We start from the raw sequence: 14,772 nt of genomic DNA, 5'->3' as shown, positions 1-14,772 counted from the left end.
CCTTGGTTAGACCACACTTGGAGCACTGTGCACAGTTCTGGTCTCGATATACCTTGTTTAGACCACACTTGGAGAACTGTGCGCAGTTCTTGTCTCCATATACCTTGGTTAGACCACACTTGGAGCACTGTGCACAGTTCTGGTCACCATGTACCTTGGTTAGACCACATTTGGAGCACTGTGCACAGTTCTGGTCACCATATACCTTGGTTAGACCACATTTGGAGCACTGTGCACAGTTCTGGTCTCCATATTATAAAAAGGATTTAGAGGCACTGGAGAAGATGTGAAAAATATTTACAAGGATGATACCAGAACCGAGAGGTTCTACCTATCAGGAAAGATTGAACAGGCTGGGGCTCTTCTCTCTGGAAAAGAGAAGACTGAGGGGTGACCTGATCGAGGTCTTTAAGATTATGAAAGGGATCGATGGGGTAGACATAGAGAAGATGTTTTCACTTGTGGGGGAGACCAGATCTAGGGGCCATAAATATAAGATAGTCACTAATAAATCCAATAGGGGAATTCAGGAGAAACTTCTTTCCCCACAGAATGGTGAGAATGTGGAACTCGCTCCCACAAGGAGTAGTTGAGGTGAATAGTGTAGATGGATTTAAGGGGAAGCTGGATAAACACATGAGGGAGAGAGGAATAGAAGGAGATGATGAGAGGGTGAGATGGAGTCGGGAGGGAGGAGGCTCTTGTGGAGTGTCAACACCGGCATGGAGCAGTGGGGCCGAATGGCCTGTTTCTGTGCTGTAAATTCTATGCAATTCTGTGTAAATACTCCCCACGCCCGCCTCCTGCGCAGCCCCCGCCCCACCTGACTGTAACACTGAGAGACTCGGCTCGGTCCGTCCCTGGTGGTCTCCCCACTTTCCCCGCACAGAACGATGGACGAACGACCTCTTCCTTTACTGATTTCAGGTTCGATATTTGGATGTGATTCGCATGGAGGGCACTGCACAGGTCTGCTGTGTGCGGCCAACGAGGTCGCTTTGCGCGGTCTGTGCTACTGGTGAAACGCGTGCTGCATCCCGAAGAACGGTTAGGACTGAGATGGATCCCGCTGTGAGACCCGTCCGAGGTTCCAACAGAAGCCAACTTTAATTGAGGCTGCGTTTGATGGTGTAGGCCCCGTGATCCCTGACCCTTGTACTGCTGCAATCAGAAATAAATCTCACTGCATTGATCAAAGTCTCATATCCGTGTCCTGTTTCTCCTCAGCATTGACTCCGATATTTACGGGGAGGCGGAGAAGGGCGCGGGGAGGAAGTGTGGTCTAACCAAGGTATATGGAGACCAGAACTGTGCACAGTGCTCCAAGTGTGGTCTAACCAAGGTACATGGAGACCAGAACTGTGCACTGTCCTCCAAGTGTGGTCTAACCAAGGGACATGGAGACCAGAACTGTGCACAGTGCTCCAAGTGTGGTCTAACCAAGGTATATGGAGACCAGAACTGTGCACAGTGCTCCAAGTGTGGTCTAACCAAGGTACATGGAGACCAGAACTGTGCACTGTCCTCCAAGTGTGGTCTAACCAAGGGACATGGAGACCAGAACTGTGCACAGTGCTCCAAGTGTGGTCTAACCAAGGTATATGGAGACCAGAACTGTGCACAGTGCTCCAAGTGTGGTCTAACCAAGGTATATGGAGACCAGAACTGTGCACACTGCTCCAAGTAGGAATGTAACCAATGTATATGGAGATCAGAACTGTGCACAATGCTCCAAGTGTCGTCTAACCAATGTGTATGGAGACCAGAACTGTGCACAATACACCAAATGTGGTCTAACCAAAGTATATGGAGACCAGAACTGTGCACAATGCTCCAAGTGTCGTCTAACCAAGGTATCTGGAGACCAGATCTGTGCACAGTGCTCCAAGTGTTGTCTAACCAAAGTATATGGAGACCAGAACTATGCACAGTGCTCCAAGTGTGGTCTAACCAATGTGTATGGAGACCAGAACTGTGCACAATACTCCAAATGTGGTCTAACCAAAGTATATGGAGACCAGAACTGTGCACACTGCTCCAAGTGTTTTTTAACCAATGTATATGGAGACCAGAACTGTGCACACTACTCCAAGTGTTTTTTAACCAATGTATATGGAGACCAGAACTGTGCACAATGCTCCAAGTGTGGTCTAACCAAGGTATATGGAGACCAGAACTGTGCACAGTGCTCCAAGTGTGGTCTAACCAAGGTATATGGAGACCAGAACTGTGCACAGTGCTCCAAGTGTGTTCTAACCAAGGTATATGGAGACCAGAACTGTACACAGTGCTGCAAGTGTGGTCTAACCAAGGTATATGGAGACCAGAACTGTGCACGGTGCTCCAAGTGTGGTCTAACCAAGGTATATGGAGATCAGAACTGTGCACAATGCTCCAAGTGAGGTCTAACCAAGGTATATGGAGACCAGATCTGTGCACAGTGCTCCAAGTGTTGTCTAACCAAAGTATATGGAGACCAGAACTGTGCACACTACTCCAAGTGTTTTCTAACCAATGTATATGGAGACCAGAACTGTGCACAATGCTCCAAGTGTGATCTAACCAAGGTATATGGAGACCAGAACTGTATGCAGTGCTCCAAGTTTGGTCGAACCAAGGTAAAGGGAGACCAGAACTGTGCACAATACTCCAAGTGTAGTCTAACCAAGGAATATGGAGACCAGAACTGTGCACAGTGCTCCAAGTGTGGTCTAACGAAGATATATGGGGACCAGAACTGTGCACAGTGCTCCAAGTGTGGTCTAACCAAGATATATGGAGACCAGAACTGTGCACGGTGCTCCAAGTGTGGTCTAACCAAGGTATATGGAGACCAGAACTGTGCACAGTGCTCCAAGTAGGATCTAACCAAGGTATATGGAGATCAGAACTGTGCACAGTGCTCCAAGTGTGGTCTAACCAATGTGTATGGAGACCAGAACTGTGCACAATACACCAAATGTGGTCTAGCCAAGTTAAATGGAGACCAGAACTGTGCACACTGCTCCAAGTAGGATCTAACCAAGGTATATGGAGATCAGAACTGTGCACAGTGCTCCAAGTGTGGTCTAACCAATATATATGGGGACCAGAACTGTGCACAGTGCTCCAGGTGTGGTCTAACCAAGGTAAATGGAGACCAGAACTGTGCACATTGCTCCAAGTGTGGTCTAACCAAATTATATGGGGACCAGAACTGTGCACAGTGCTCCAGGTGTGGTCTAACCAAATTATATGGGGACCAGAAATGTGCACAGTACTCCAAGTGTGGTCTAACTAAGGTATATGGAGACCGGAACTGTGCACAGTACTCCAAGTGTCATCTAAGCAAGTAATATGGGGACCAGAACTCTGCACAGTGCTCCAAGTGTGGTGTAACCAAGGTATATGGAGACCAGAACTGTGCACAATGCTCCAAGTGTGGTCTAACCAAGGTATATGGAGACCATAACTGTGCACCATGCTCCAAGTGTGGTCTTAAGAACGTATTTGGAGACCAGAACTGTGCACAGTACTCCAAGTGTTGTCTAACCAAGGTATATGGAGACCACAACTGTGCACAGTGCTCCAAGTGTGGTCAAACCAAAGTATATGGAGACCAGAACTGTACACAGGACTCCAAGTGTTTTTTAACCAATGTATATGGAGACCAGAACTGTGCACAATGCTCCAAGTGTGGTCTAACCAAGGTATATGGAGACCAGAACTGTGCACAGTGCTCCAAGTGTGGTCTAACCAAGGTATATGGAGACCAGAACTGTGCACAGTGCTCCAAGTGTGTTCTAACCAAGGTATATGGAGACCAGAACTGTACACAGTGCTGCAAGTGTGGTCTAACCAAGGTATATGGAGACCAGAACTGTGCACGGTGCTCCAAGTGTGGTCTAACCAAGGTATATGGAGACCAGAACTGTGCACAGTGCTCCAAGTGTGGTCTAACCAATGTGTATGGAGACCAGAACTGTGCACAATACACCAAATGTGGTCTAACCAAGTTATATGGAGACCAGAACTGTGCAGAGTGCTCCAAGTAGGATCTAACCAAGGTATATGGAGATCAGAACTGTGCACAGTGCTCCAAGTGTGGTCTAACCAATGTGTATGGAGACCAGAACTGTGCACAGTGCTCCAGGTGTGGTCTAACCAAGGTAAATGGAGACCAGAACTGTGCACATTGCTCCAAGTGTGGTCTATCCAAATTATATGGGGACCAGAAATGTGCACAGTACTCCAAGTGTGGTCTAACTAAGGTATATGGAGACCGGAACTGTGCACAGTGATCCAAGTGTGGTCTAACCAAGTCATATGGAGACAAGAACTGTACACAGTACTCCAAGTGTCATCTAAGCAAGTAATATGGGGACCAGAACTCTGCACAGTGCTCCAAGTGTGGTGTAACCAAGGTATATGGAGACCAGAACTGTGCACCATGCTCCAAGTGTGGTCTTACCAACGTATTTGGAGACCAGAACTGTGCACATTGCTCAAGGTGTTGTCTAGCCAAGGTATATGGAGACCAGAACTGTGCACATTATTCAAAGTGTGGTCTAACCAAGTTAGATGGAGACCAGAACTGTGCACAGTGCTCCAATTGTGATTTTACCAAGGGATTTGGAGGCCAGATCTGTGCACTGTGCTCCACATGTTGTCGAACCATGGTACATGGAGACCAGAACTGTGCACAGTGCTCCAGGTGTGGTCTAACCAAGGTATATGGAGACCACAACTCTACACTGTACTCCAAGTGTGGTCAAACCAAGGTATGTGGAGACCAGAACTGTGCATAACAATCCTAGTGTTGTCAAACCAAGTTATATGTCGACCAGAAAGGTGCTCAATACTCCAGGTTTGGTCTAACCAAGTTATATGGAGACCAGAACTGTGCACAGTCCTCCAAGTGTTTTCTAACCAAGGTATATTGAGATCAGAACTGTGCACAGTGCTCCAAGTGTGGTCTAACTAAGATAAAGGGAGACCAGAACTGTGCACAATCCTCCAAGTGTGGTCTAACCAAGAAATATGGAGACCAGAACTGTGCACAGTACTCCAGGTGTGGTCTAACCAAGTTATATGGAGACCTGAACTGTGTTCAATGCTCCAAGTGTGGTCTCACCATGTGATATGGGGTCAGTACTGTGCACAGTAATCCAGCTGTGGTCTAACCAAGGTATATGGAGACCAGAACTGTGCACAGTACTCCAAGTGTGGTCTAACCAAGTTAGATGGAGACCAGAACTGTGCACAGTGCTCCAATTGTGATTTTACCAAGGGATTTGGAGGCCAGATCTGTGCACTGTGCTCCACATGTTGTCTAACCATGGTATATGGAGAGCAGAACTGTGCACAGTACTCCAAGTGTTGTCTAACCAAGGTATATGGAGACCACAACTGTGCACAGTACTCCAAGTGTGGTCTAACCAAAGTATGTGGAGACCAGAACTGTGCACAATGCTCCAAGTGTCGTCTAACCAAGGTATATGGAGACCACAACTGTGCACAGTACTCCAAGTGTGGTCTAACCAAAGTATGTGGAGACCAGAACTGTGCACAATGCTCCAAGTGTCGTCTAACCAAGGTATATGGAGACCAGATCTGTGCACAGTGCTCCAAGTGTTGTCTAACCAAAGTATATGGAGACCAGAACTCTGCACACTACTCCAAGTGTTTTTTAACCAATGTATATGGAGACCAGAACTGTGCACAATGCTCCAAGTGTGGTCTAACCAAGGTACATGGAGACCAGAACTGTGCACAGTGCTCCAAGTGTGGTCTAACCAAGGTATATGGAGACCAGATCTGTGCACAGTGCTCCAAGTGTTGTCCAACCAAAGTATATACAGACCAGAACTGTGCACACTACTCCAAGTGTTTTCTAACCAATGTATATGGAGACCAGAACTGTGCACAATGCTCCAAGTGTGATCTAATCAAGGTATATGGAGACCAGAACTGTATGCAGTGCTCCAAGTTTGGTCGAACCAAGGTAAAGGGAGACCAGAACTGTGCACAATACTCCAAGTGTAGTCTAACCAAGGAATATGGAGACCAGAACTGTGCACAGTGCTCCAAGTGTGGTCTAACCAAGATATATGGGGACCAGAACTGTGCACAGTGCTCCAGGTGTGGTCTAACCAAGGTAAATGGAGACCAGAACTGTGCACATTGCTCCAAGTGTGGTCTATCCAAATTATATGGGGACCAGAAATGTGCACAGTACTCCAAGTGTGGTCTAACTAAGGTATATGGAGACCGGAACTGTGCACAGTGATCCAAGTGTGGTCTAACCAAGTCATATGGAGACCAGAACTGTACACAGTACTCCAAGTGTCATCTAAGCAAGTAATATGGGGACCAGAACTCTGCACAGTGCTCCAAGTGTGGTGTAACCAAGGTATATGGAGACCAGAACTGTGCACAGTGCTCCAAGTGTGGTCTAACCAAGGGATATGGAGACCAGAACTGTGCACCATGCTCCAAGTGTGGTCTTACCAACGTATTTGGAGACCAGAACTGTGCACATTGCTCAAGGTGTTGTCTAGCCAAGGTGTATGGAGACCAGAACTGTGCACATTATTCAAAGTGTGGTCTAACCAAGTTAGATGGAGACCAGAACTGTGCACAGTGCTCCAATTGTGATTTTACCAAGGGATTTGGAGGCCAGATCTGTGCACTGTGCTCCACATGTTGTCTAACCATGGTATGTGGAGACCAGAACTGTGCACAGTACTCCAAGTGTTGTCTAACCAAGGTATATGGAGACCACAACTGTGCACAGTACTCCAAGTGTGGTCTAACCAAAGTATATGGAGACCAGAACTGTGCACAATGCTCCAAGTGTCGTCTAACCAAGGTATATGGAGACCAGATCTGTGCACAGTGCTCCAAGTGTTGTCTAACCAAAGTATATGGAGACCAGAACTGTGCACACTACTCCAAGTGTTTTTTAACCAATGTTTATGGAGACCAGAACTGTGCACAATGCTCCAAGTGTGGTCTAACCAAGGTATATGGAGACCAGAACTGTGCACAGTGCTCCAAGTGTGGTCTAACCAAGGTATATGGAGACCAGAACTGTGCACAGTGCTCCAAGTGTGTTCTAACCAAGGTATATGGAGACCAGAACTGTACACAGTGCTGCAAGTGTGGTCTAACCAAGGTATATGGAGACCAGAACTGTGCACGGTGCTCCAAGTGTGGTCTAACCAAGGTATATGGAGACCAGAACTGTGCACAGTGCTCCAAGTGTGGTCTAACCAATGTGTATGGAGACCAGAACTGTGCACAATACACCAAATGTGGTCTAACCAAGTTATATGGAGACCAGAACTGTGCAGAGTGCTCCAAGTAGGATCTAACCAAGGTATATGGAGATCAGAACTGTGCACAGTGCTCCAAGTGTGGTCTAACCAATGTGTATGGAGACCAGAACTGTGCACAATACACCAAATGTGGTCTAACCAAGTTGAATGGAGACCAGAACTGTGCACACTGCTCCAAGTAGGATCTAACCAAGGTATATGGAGACCAGATCTGTGCACAGTGCTCCAAGTGTTGTCTAACCAAAGTATATGGAGACCAGAACTGTGCACACTACTCCAAGTGTTTTCTAACCAATGTATATGGAGACCAGAACTGTGCACAATGCTCCAAGTGTGATCTAACCAAGGTATATGGAGACCAGAACTGTATGCAGTGCTCCAAGTTTGGTCGAACCAAGGTAAAGGGAGACCAGAACTGTGCACAATACTCCAAGTGCAGTCTAACCAAGGAATATGGAGACCAGAACTGTACACAGTGCTCCAGGTGTGGTCTAACCAAGGTAAATGGAGACCAGAACTGTGCACAGTGCTCCAAGTGTGGTCTAACTAAGGTATATGGAGACCGGAACTGTGCACAGTGATCCAAGTGTGGTCTAACCAAGTCATATGGAGACCAGAACTGTGCACAGTGCTCCAAGTGTGGTCTAACTAAGGTATATGGAGACCGGAACTGTGCACAGTGATCCAAGTGTGGTCTAACCAAGTCATATGGAGACCAGAACTGTACACAGTACTCCAAGTGTCATCTAAACAAGTAATATGGGGACCAGAACTCTGCACAGTGCTCCAAGTGTGGTGTAACCAAGGTATATGGAGACCAGAACTGTGCACAGTGCTCCAAGTGTGGTCTAACCAAGGTATATGGAGACCATAACAGTGCACATTGCTCAAGGTGTTGTCTCGCCAAGGTGTATGGAGACCAGAACTGTGCACATTATTCAAAGTGTGGTCGAACGAAGTTAGATGGAGACCAGAACTGTGCGCAGTGCTGCAATTGTGATTTTACCAAGGGATTTGGAGGCCAGATCTGTGCACTGTGCTCCACATGTTGTCTAACCATGGTATATGGAGACCAGAACTGTGCACAGTACTCCAAGTGTTGTCTAACCAAGGTATGTGGAGACCACAACTGTGCACACTACTCCAAGTGTTTTTTAACCAATGTATATGGAGACCAGAACTGTGCACAATGCTCCAAGTGTGGTCTAACCAAGGTATATGGAGACCAGAACTGTACACAGTGCTGCAAGTGTGGTCTAACCAAGGTATATGGAGACCAGATCTGTGCACAGTGCTCCAAGTGTTGTCTAACAAAAGTATATGGAGACCAGAACTGTGCACACTACTCCAAGTGTTTTTTAACCAATGTATATGGAGACCAGAACTGTGCACAATGCTCCAAGTGTGGTCTAACCAAGGTATATGGAGACCAGAACTGTACACAGTGCTGCAAGTGTGGTCTAACCAAGTTATATGGAGACCAGAACTGTGCACGGTGCTCCAAGTGTGGTCTAACCAAGGTATATGGAGACCAGAACTGTGCACAGTGCTCCAAGTGTGGTCTAACCAATGTGTATGGAGACCAGAACTGTGCACAATACACCAAATGTGGTCTAACCAAGTTATATGGAGACCAGAACTGTGCACAGTGCTCCAAGTAGGATCTAACCAAGGTATATGGAGATCAGAACTGTGCACAGTGCTCCAAGTGTGGTCTAACCAATGTGTATGGAGACCAGAACTGTGCACAATACACCAAATGTGGTCTAACCAAGGGATATGGAGACCAGAACTGTGCACACTGCTCCAAGTAGGATCTAACCAAGGTATATGGAGATCAGAACTGTGCACAATGCTCCAAGTGTCGTCTAACCAAGGTATATGGAGACCAGATCTGCGCACAGTGCTCCAAGTGTTGTCTAACCAAAGTATATGGAGACCAGAACTGTGCACACTACTCCAAGTGTTTTCTTACCAATGTATATGGAGACCAGAACTGTGCACAATGCTCCAAGTGTGATCTAACCAAGGTATATGGAGACCAGAACTGTATGCAGTGCTCCAAGTTTGGTCGAACCAAGGTAAAGGGAGACCAGAACTGTGCACAATACTCCAAGTGTAGTCTAACCAAGGAATATGGAGACCAGAACTGTGCACAGTGCTCCAAGTGTGGTCTAACCAAGATATATGGGGACCAGAACTGTGCACATTGCTCCAAGTGTGGTCTATCCAAATTATATGGGGACCAGAAATGTGCACAGTACTCCAAGTGTGGTCTAACCAAGTCATATGGAGACCAGAACTGTACACAATACTCCAAGTGTCATCTAAGCAAGTAATATGGGGACTAGAACTCTGCACAGTGCTCCAAGTGTGGTGTAACCAAGGTATATGGAGACCAGAACTGTGCACAGTGCTCCAAGTGTGGTCTAACCAAGGTATATGGAGACCAGAACTGTGCACCATGCTCCAAGTGTGGTCTTACCAACGTATTTGGAGACCAGAACTGTGCACATTGCTCAAGGTGTTGTCTGGCCAAGGTATATGGAGACCAGAACTGTGCACATTATTCAAAGTGTGGTCTAACCAAGTTAGATGGTGACCAGAACTGTGCACAGTGCTCCAATTGTGATTTTACCAAGGGATTTGGAGGCCAGATCTGTGCACTGTGCTCCACATGTTGTCGAACCATGGTATATGGAGACCAGAACTGTGCACAGTACTCCAAGTGTTGTCTAACCAAGGTATATGGAGACCACAACTGTGCACAGTACTCCAAGTGTGGTCTAACCAAGGTATATGGAGACCAGAACTGTGCACAGTGCTCCAATTGTGATTTTACCAAGGGATTTGGAGGCCAGATCTGTGCACTGTGCTCCACATGTTGTCTAACCATGGTATGTGGAGACCAGAACTGTGCACAGTACTCCAAGTGTTGTCTAACCAAGGTATATGGAGACCACAACTGTGCACAGTACTCCAAGTGTGGTCTAACCAAAGTATATGGAGACCAGAACTGTGCACAATGCTCCAAGTGTCGTCTAACCAAGGTATATGGAGACCAGATCTGTGCACAGTGCTCCAAGTGTTGTCTAACCAAAGTATATGGAGACCAGAACTGTGCACACTACTCCAAGTGTTTTTTAACCAATGTTTATGGAGACCAGAACTGTGCACAATGCTCCAAGTGTGGTCTAACCAAGGTATATGGAGACCAGAACTGTGCACAGTGCTCCAAGTGTGGTCTAACCAAGGTATATGGAGACCAGAACTGTGCACAGTGCTCCAAGTGTGTTCTAACCAAGGTATATGGAGACCAGAACTGTACACAGTGCTGCAAGTGTGGTCTAACCAAGGTATATGGAGACCAGAACTGTGCACGGTGCTCCAAGTGTGGTCTAACCAAGGTATATGGAGACCAGAACTGTGCACAGTGCTCCAAGTGTGGTCTAACCAATGTGTATGGAGACCAGAACTGTGCACAATACACCAAATGTGGTCTAACCAAGTTATATGGAGACCAGAACTGTGCAGAGTGCTCCAAGTAGGATCTAACCAAGGTATATGGAGATCAGAACTGTGCACAGTGCTCCAAGTGAGGTCTAACCAATGTGTATGGAGACCAGAACTGTGCACAATACACCAAATGTGGTCTAACCAAGTTAAATGGAGACCAGAACTGTGCACACTGCTCCAAGTAGGATCTAACCAAGGTATATGGAGACCAGATCTGTGCACAGTGCTCCAAGTGTTGTCTAACCAAAGTATATGGAGACCAGAACTGTGCACACTACTCCAAGTGTTTTCTAACCAATGTATATGGAGACCAGAACTGTGCACAATGCTCCAAGTGTGATCTAACCAAGGTATATGGAGACCAGAACTGTATGCAGTGCTCCAAGTTTGGTCGAACCAAGGTAAAGGGAGACCAGAACTGTGCACAATACTCCAAGTGCAGTCTAACCAAGGAATATGGAGACCAGAACTGTACACAGTGCTCCAGGTGTGGTCTAACCAAGGTAAATGGAGACCAGAACTGTGCACAGTGCTCCAAGTGTGGTCTAACTAAGGTATATGGAGACCGGAACTGTGCACAGTGATCCAAGTGTGGTCTAACCAAGTCATATGGAGACCAGAACTGTGCACAGTGCTCCAAGTGTGGTCTAACTAAGGTATATGGAGACCGGAACTGTGCACAGTGATCCAAGTGTGGTCTAACCAAGTCATATGGAGACCAGAACTGTACACAGTACTCCAAGTGTCATCTAAACAAGTAATATGGGGACCAGAACTCTGCACAGTGCTCCAAGTGTGGTGTAACCAAGGTATATGGAGACCAGAACTGTGCACAGTGCTCCAAGTGTGGTCTAACCAAGGTATATGGAGACCATAACAGTGCACATTGCTCAAGGTGATGTCTCGCCAAGGTGTATGGAGACCAGAACTGTGCACATTATTCAAAGTGTGGTCGAACGAAGTTAGATGGAGACCAGAACTGTGCGCAGTGCTGCAATTGTGATTTTACCAAGGGATTTGGAGGCCAGATCTGTGCACTGTGCTCCACATGTTGTCTAACCATGGTATATGGAGACCAGAACTGTGCACAGTACTCCAAGTGTTGTCTAACCAAGGTATGTGGAGACCACAACTGTGCACACTACTCCAAGTGTTTTTTAACCAATGTATATGGAGACCAGAACTGTGCACAATGCTCCAAGTGTGGTCTAACCAAGGTATATGGAGACCAGAACTGTACACAGTGCTGCAAGTGTGGTCTAACCAAGGTATATGGAGACCAGATCTGTGCACAGTGCTCCAAGTGTTGTCTAACAAAAGTATATGGAGACCAGAACTGTGCACACTACTCCAAGTGTTTTTTAACCAATGTATATGGAGACCAGAACTGTGCACAATGCTCCAAGTGTGGTCTAACCAAGGTATATGGAGACCAGAACTGTACACAGTGCTGCAAGTGTGGTCTAACCAAGTTATATGGAGACCAGAACTGTGCACGGTGCTCCAAGTGTGGTCTAACCAAGGTATATGGAGACCAGAACTGTGCACAGTGCTCCAAGTGTGGTCTAACCAATGTGTATGGAGACCAGAACTGTGCACAATACACCAAATGTGGTCTAACCAAGTTATATGGAGACCAGAACTGTGCACAGTGCTCCAAGTAGGATCTAACCAAGGTATATGGAGATCAGAACTGTGCACAGTGCTCCAAGTGTGGTCTAACCAATGTGTATGGAGACCAGAACTGTGCACAATACACCAAATGTGGTCTAACCAAGGGATATGGAGACCAGAACTGTGCACACTGCTCCAAGTAGGATCTAACCAAGGTATATGGAGATCAGAACTGTGCACAATGCTCCAAGTGTCGTCTAACCAAGGTATATGGAGACCAGATCTGCGCACAGTGCTCCAAGTGTTGTCTAACCAAAGTATATGGAGACCAGAACTGTGCACACTACTCCAAGTGTTTTCTTACCAATGTATATGGAGACCAGAACTGTGCACAATGCTCCAAGTGTGATCTAACCAAGGTATATGGAGACCAGAACTGTATGCAGTGCTCCAAGTTTGGTCGAACCAAGGTAAAGGGAGACCAGAACTGTGCACAATACTCCAAGTGTAGTCTAACCAAGGAATATGGAGACCAGAACTGTGCACAGTGCTCCAAGTGTGGTCTAACCAAGATATATGGGGACCAGAACTGTGCACATTGCTCCAAGTGTGGTCTATCCAAATTATATGGGGACCAGAAATGTGCACAGTACTCCAAGTGTGGTCTAACCAAGTCATATGGAGACCAGAACTGTACACAATACTCCAAGTGTCATCTAAGCAAGTAATATGGGGACTAGAACTCTGCACAGTGCTCCAAGTGTGGTGTAACCAAGGTATATGGAGACCAGAACTGTGCACAGTGCTCCAAGTGTGGTCTAACCAAGGTATATGGAGACCAGAACTGTGCACCATGCTCCAAGTGTGGTCTTACCAACGTATTTGGAGACCAGAACTGTGCACATTGCTCAAGGTGTTGTCTGGCCAAGGTATATGGAGACCAGAACTGTGCACATTATTCAAAGTGTGGTCTAACCAAGTTAGATGGTGACCAGAACTGTGCACAGTGCTCCAATTGTGATTTTACCAAGGGATTTGGAGGCCAGATCTGTGCACTGTGCTCCACATGTTGTCGAACCATGGTATATGGAGACCAGAACTGTGCACAGTACTCCAAGTGTTGTCTAACCAAGGTATATGGAGACCACAACTGTGCACAGTACTCCAAGTGTGGTCTAACCAAGGTATATGGAGACCAGAACTGTGCACAGTACTCCAAGTGTTGTCTAACCAAGGTATATGGAGACCACAACTGTGCACAGTACTCCAAGTGTGGTCTAACCAAAGTATGTGGAGACCAGAACTGTGCACAATACTCCAAGTGCGGTCGAACCAAGGAATATGGAGACCAGATCTCTACACTGTACTCCAAGTGTGGTCAAACCAAGGTATGTGGAGACCAGAACTGTGCATAACAATCCTAGTGTTGTCAAACCAAGTTATATGTCGACCAGAAAGGTGCTCAATACTCCAGGTTTGGTCTAACCAAGTTATATGGAGACCAGAACTGTGCACAGTCCTCCAAGTGTTTTCTAACCAAGGTATATTGAGATCAGAACTGTGCACAGTGCTCCAAGTGTGGTCTAACTAAGATAAAGGGAGACCAGAACTGTGCACAATCCTCCAAGTGTGGTCTAACCAAGAAGTATGGAGACCAGAACTGTGCACAGTACTCCAGGTGTGGTCTAACCAAGTTATATGGAGACCTGAACTGTGTTCAATGCTCCAAGTGTGGTCTCACCATGTGATATGGGGTCAGAACTGTGCACAGTAATCCAGCTGTGGTCTAACCAAGGTATATGGAGACCAGAACTGTGCACAGTCCTCCAAGTGTGGTCCAACCAAGGTAAATGGAGACCAGCACTGTGCACAGTGCTCCAAGTGTGGTCCAACCAAATTAGATGGGGAGCAGAATCGTGCACAGTGCTGCAAGTGTGTTCAGATCAAGTTATTTGGGGACCAGAACTGTGCACAGTCCTCCAAGTGTGGTCTAACCAAGGTACATGGAGACCAGACCTGTGCACAGTGCTCTAAGTGTTGTCAAATCAAATTATATTGAGACCAGAACTGTGCACAGTACTCCAAGTGTGGTCTAACGAAGGTACATGCTTACCAGAACTGTGCACAGTGTTCCAAGTGTTGACTAACCAAGGTACATGGAGACCAGAACTGTGCACAGTGCTCCAAGTGTTGACTAACCAAGGTATATGGAGACCAGAACAGTGCAAAATACTCCAAGTGGGGTCTAACAATGGTATATGGAGACCGGAACTTTGCACAATACTCCAAGTGTGGTCTAACCAAGGTACATGGAGACCAGAAC

The sequence above is a fragment of the Heptranchias perlo genome, unplaced genomic scaffold (genome assembly GCF_035084215.1).
Source record: "Heptranchias perlo isolate sHepPer1 unplaced genomic scaffold, sHepPer1.hap1 HAP1_SCAFFOLD_354, whole genome shotgun sequence".
In the NCBI taxonomy this organism is placed as follows: Eukaryota; Metazoa; Chordata; class Chondrichthyes; order Hexanchiformes; family Hexanchidae; genus Heptranchias; species Heptranchias perlo.
This window is presented reverse-complemented; position numbering follows the sequence as displayed.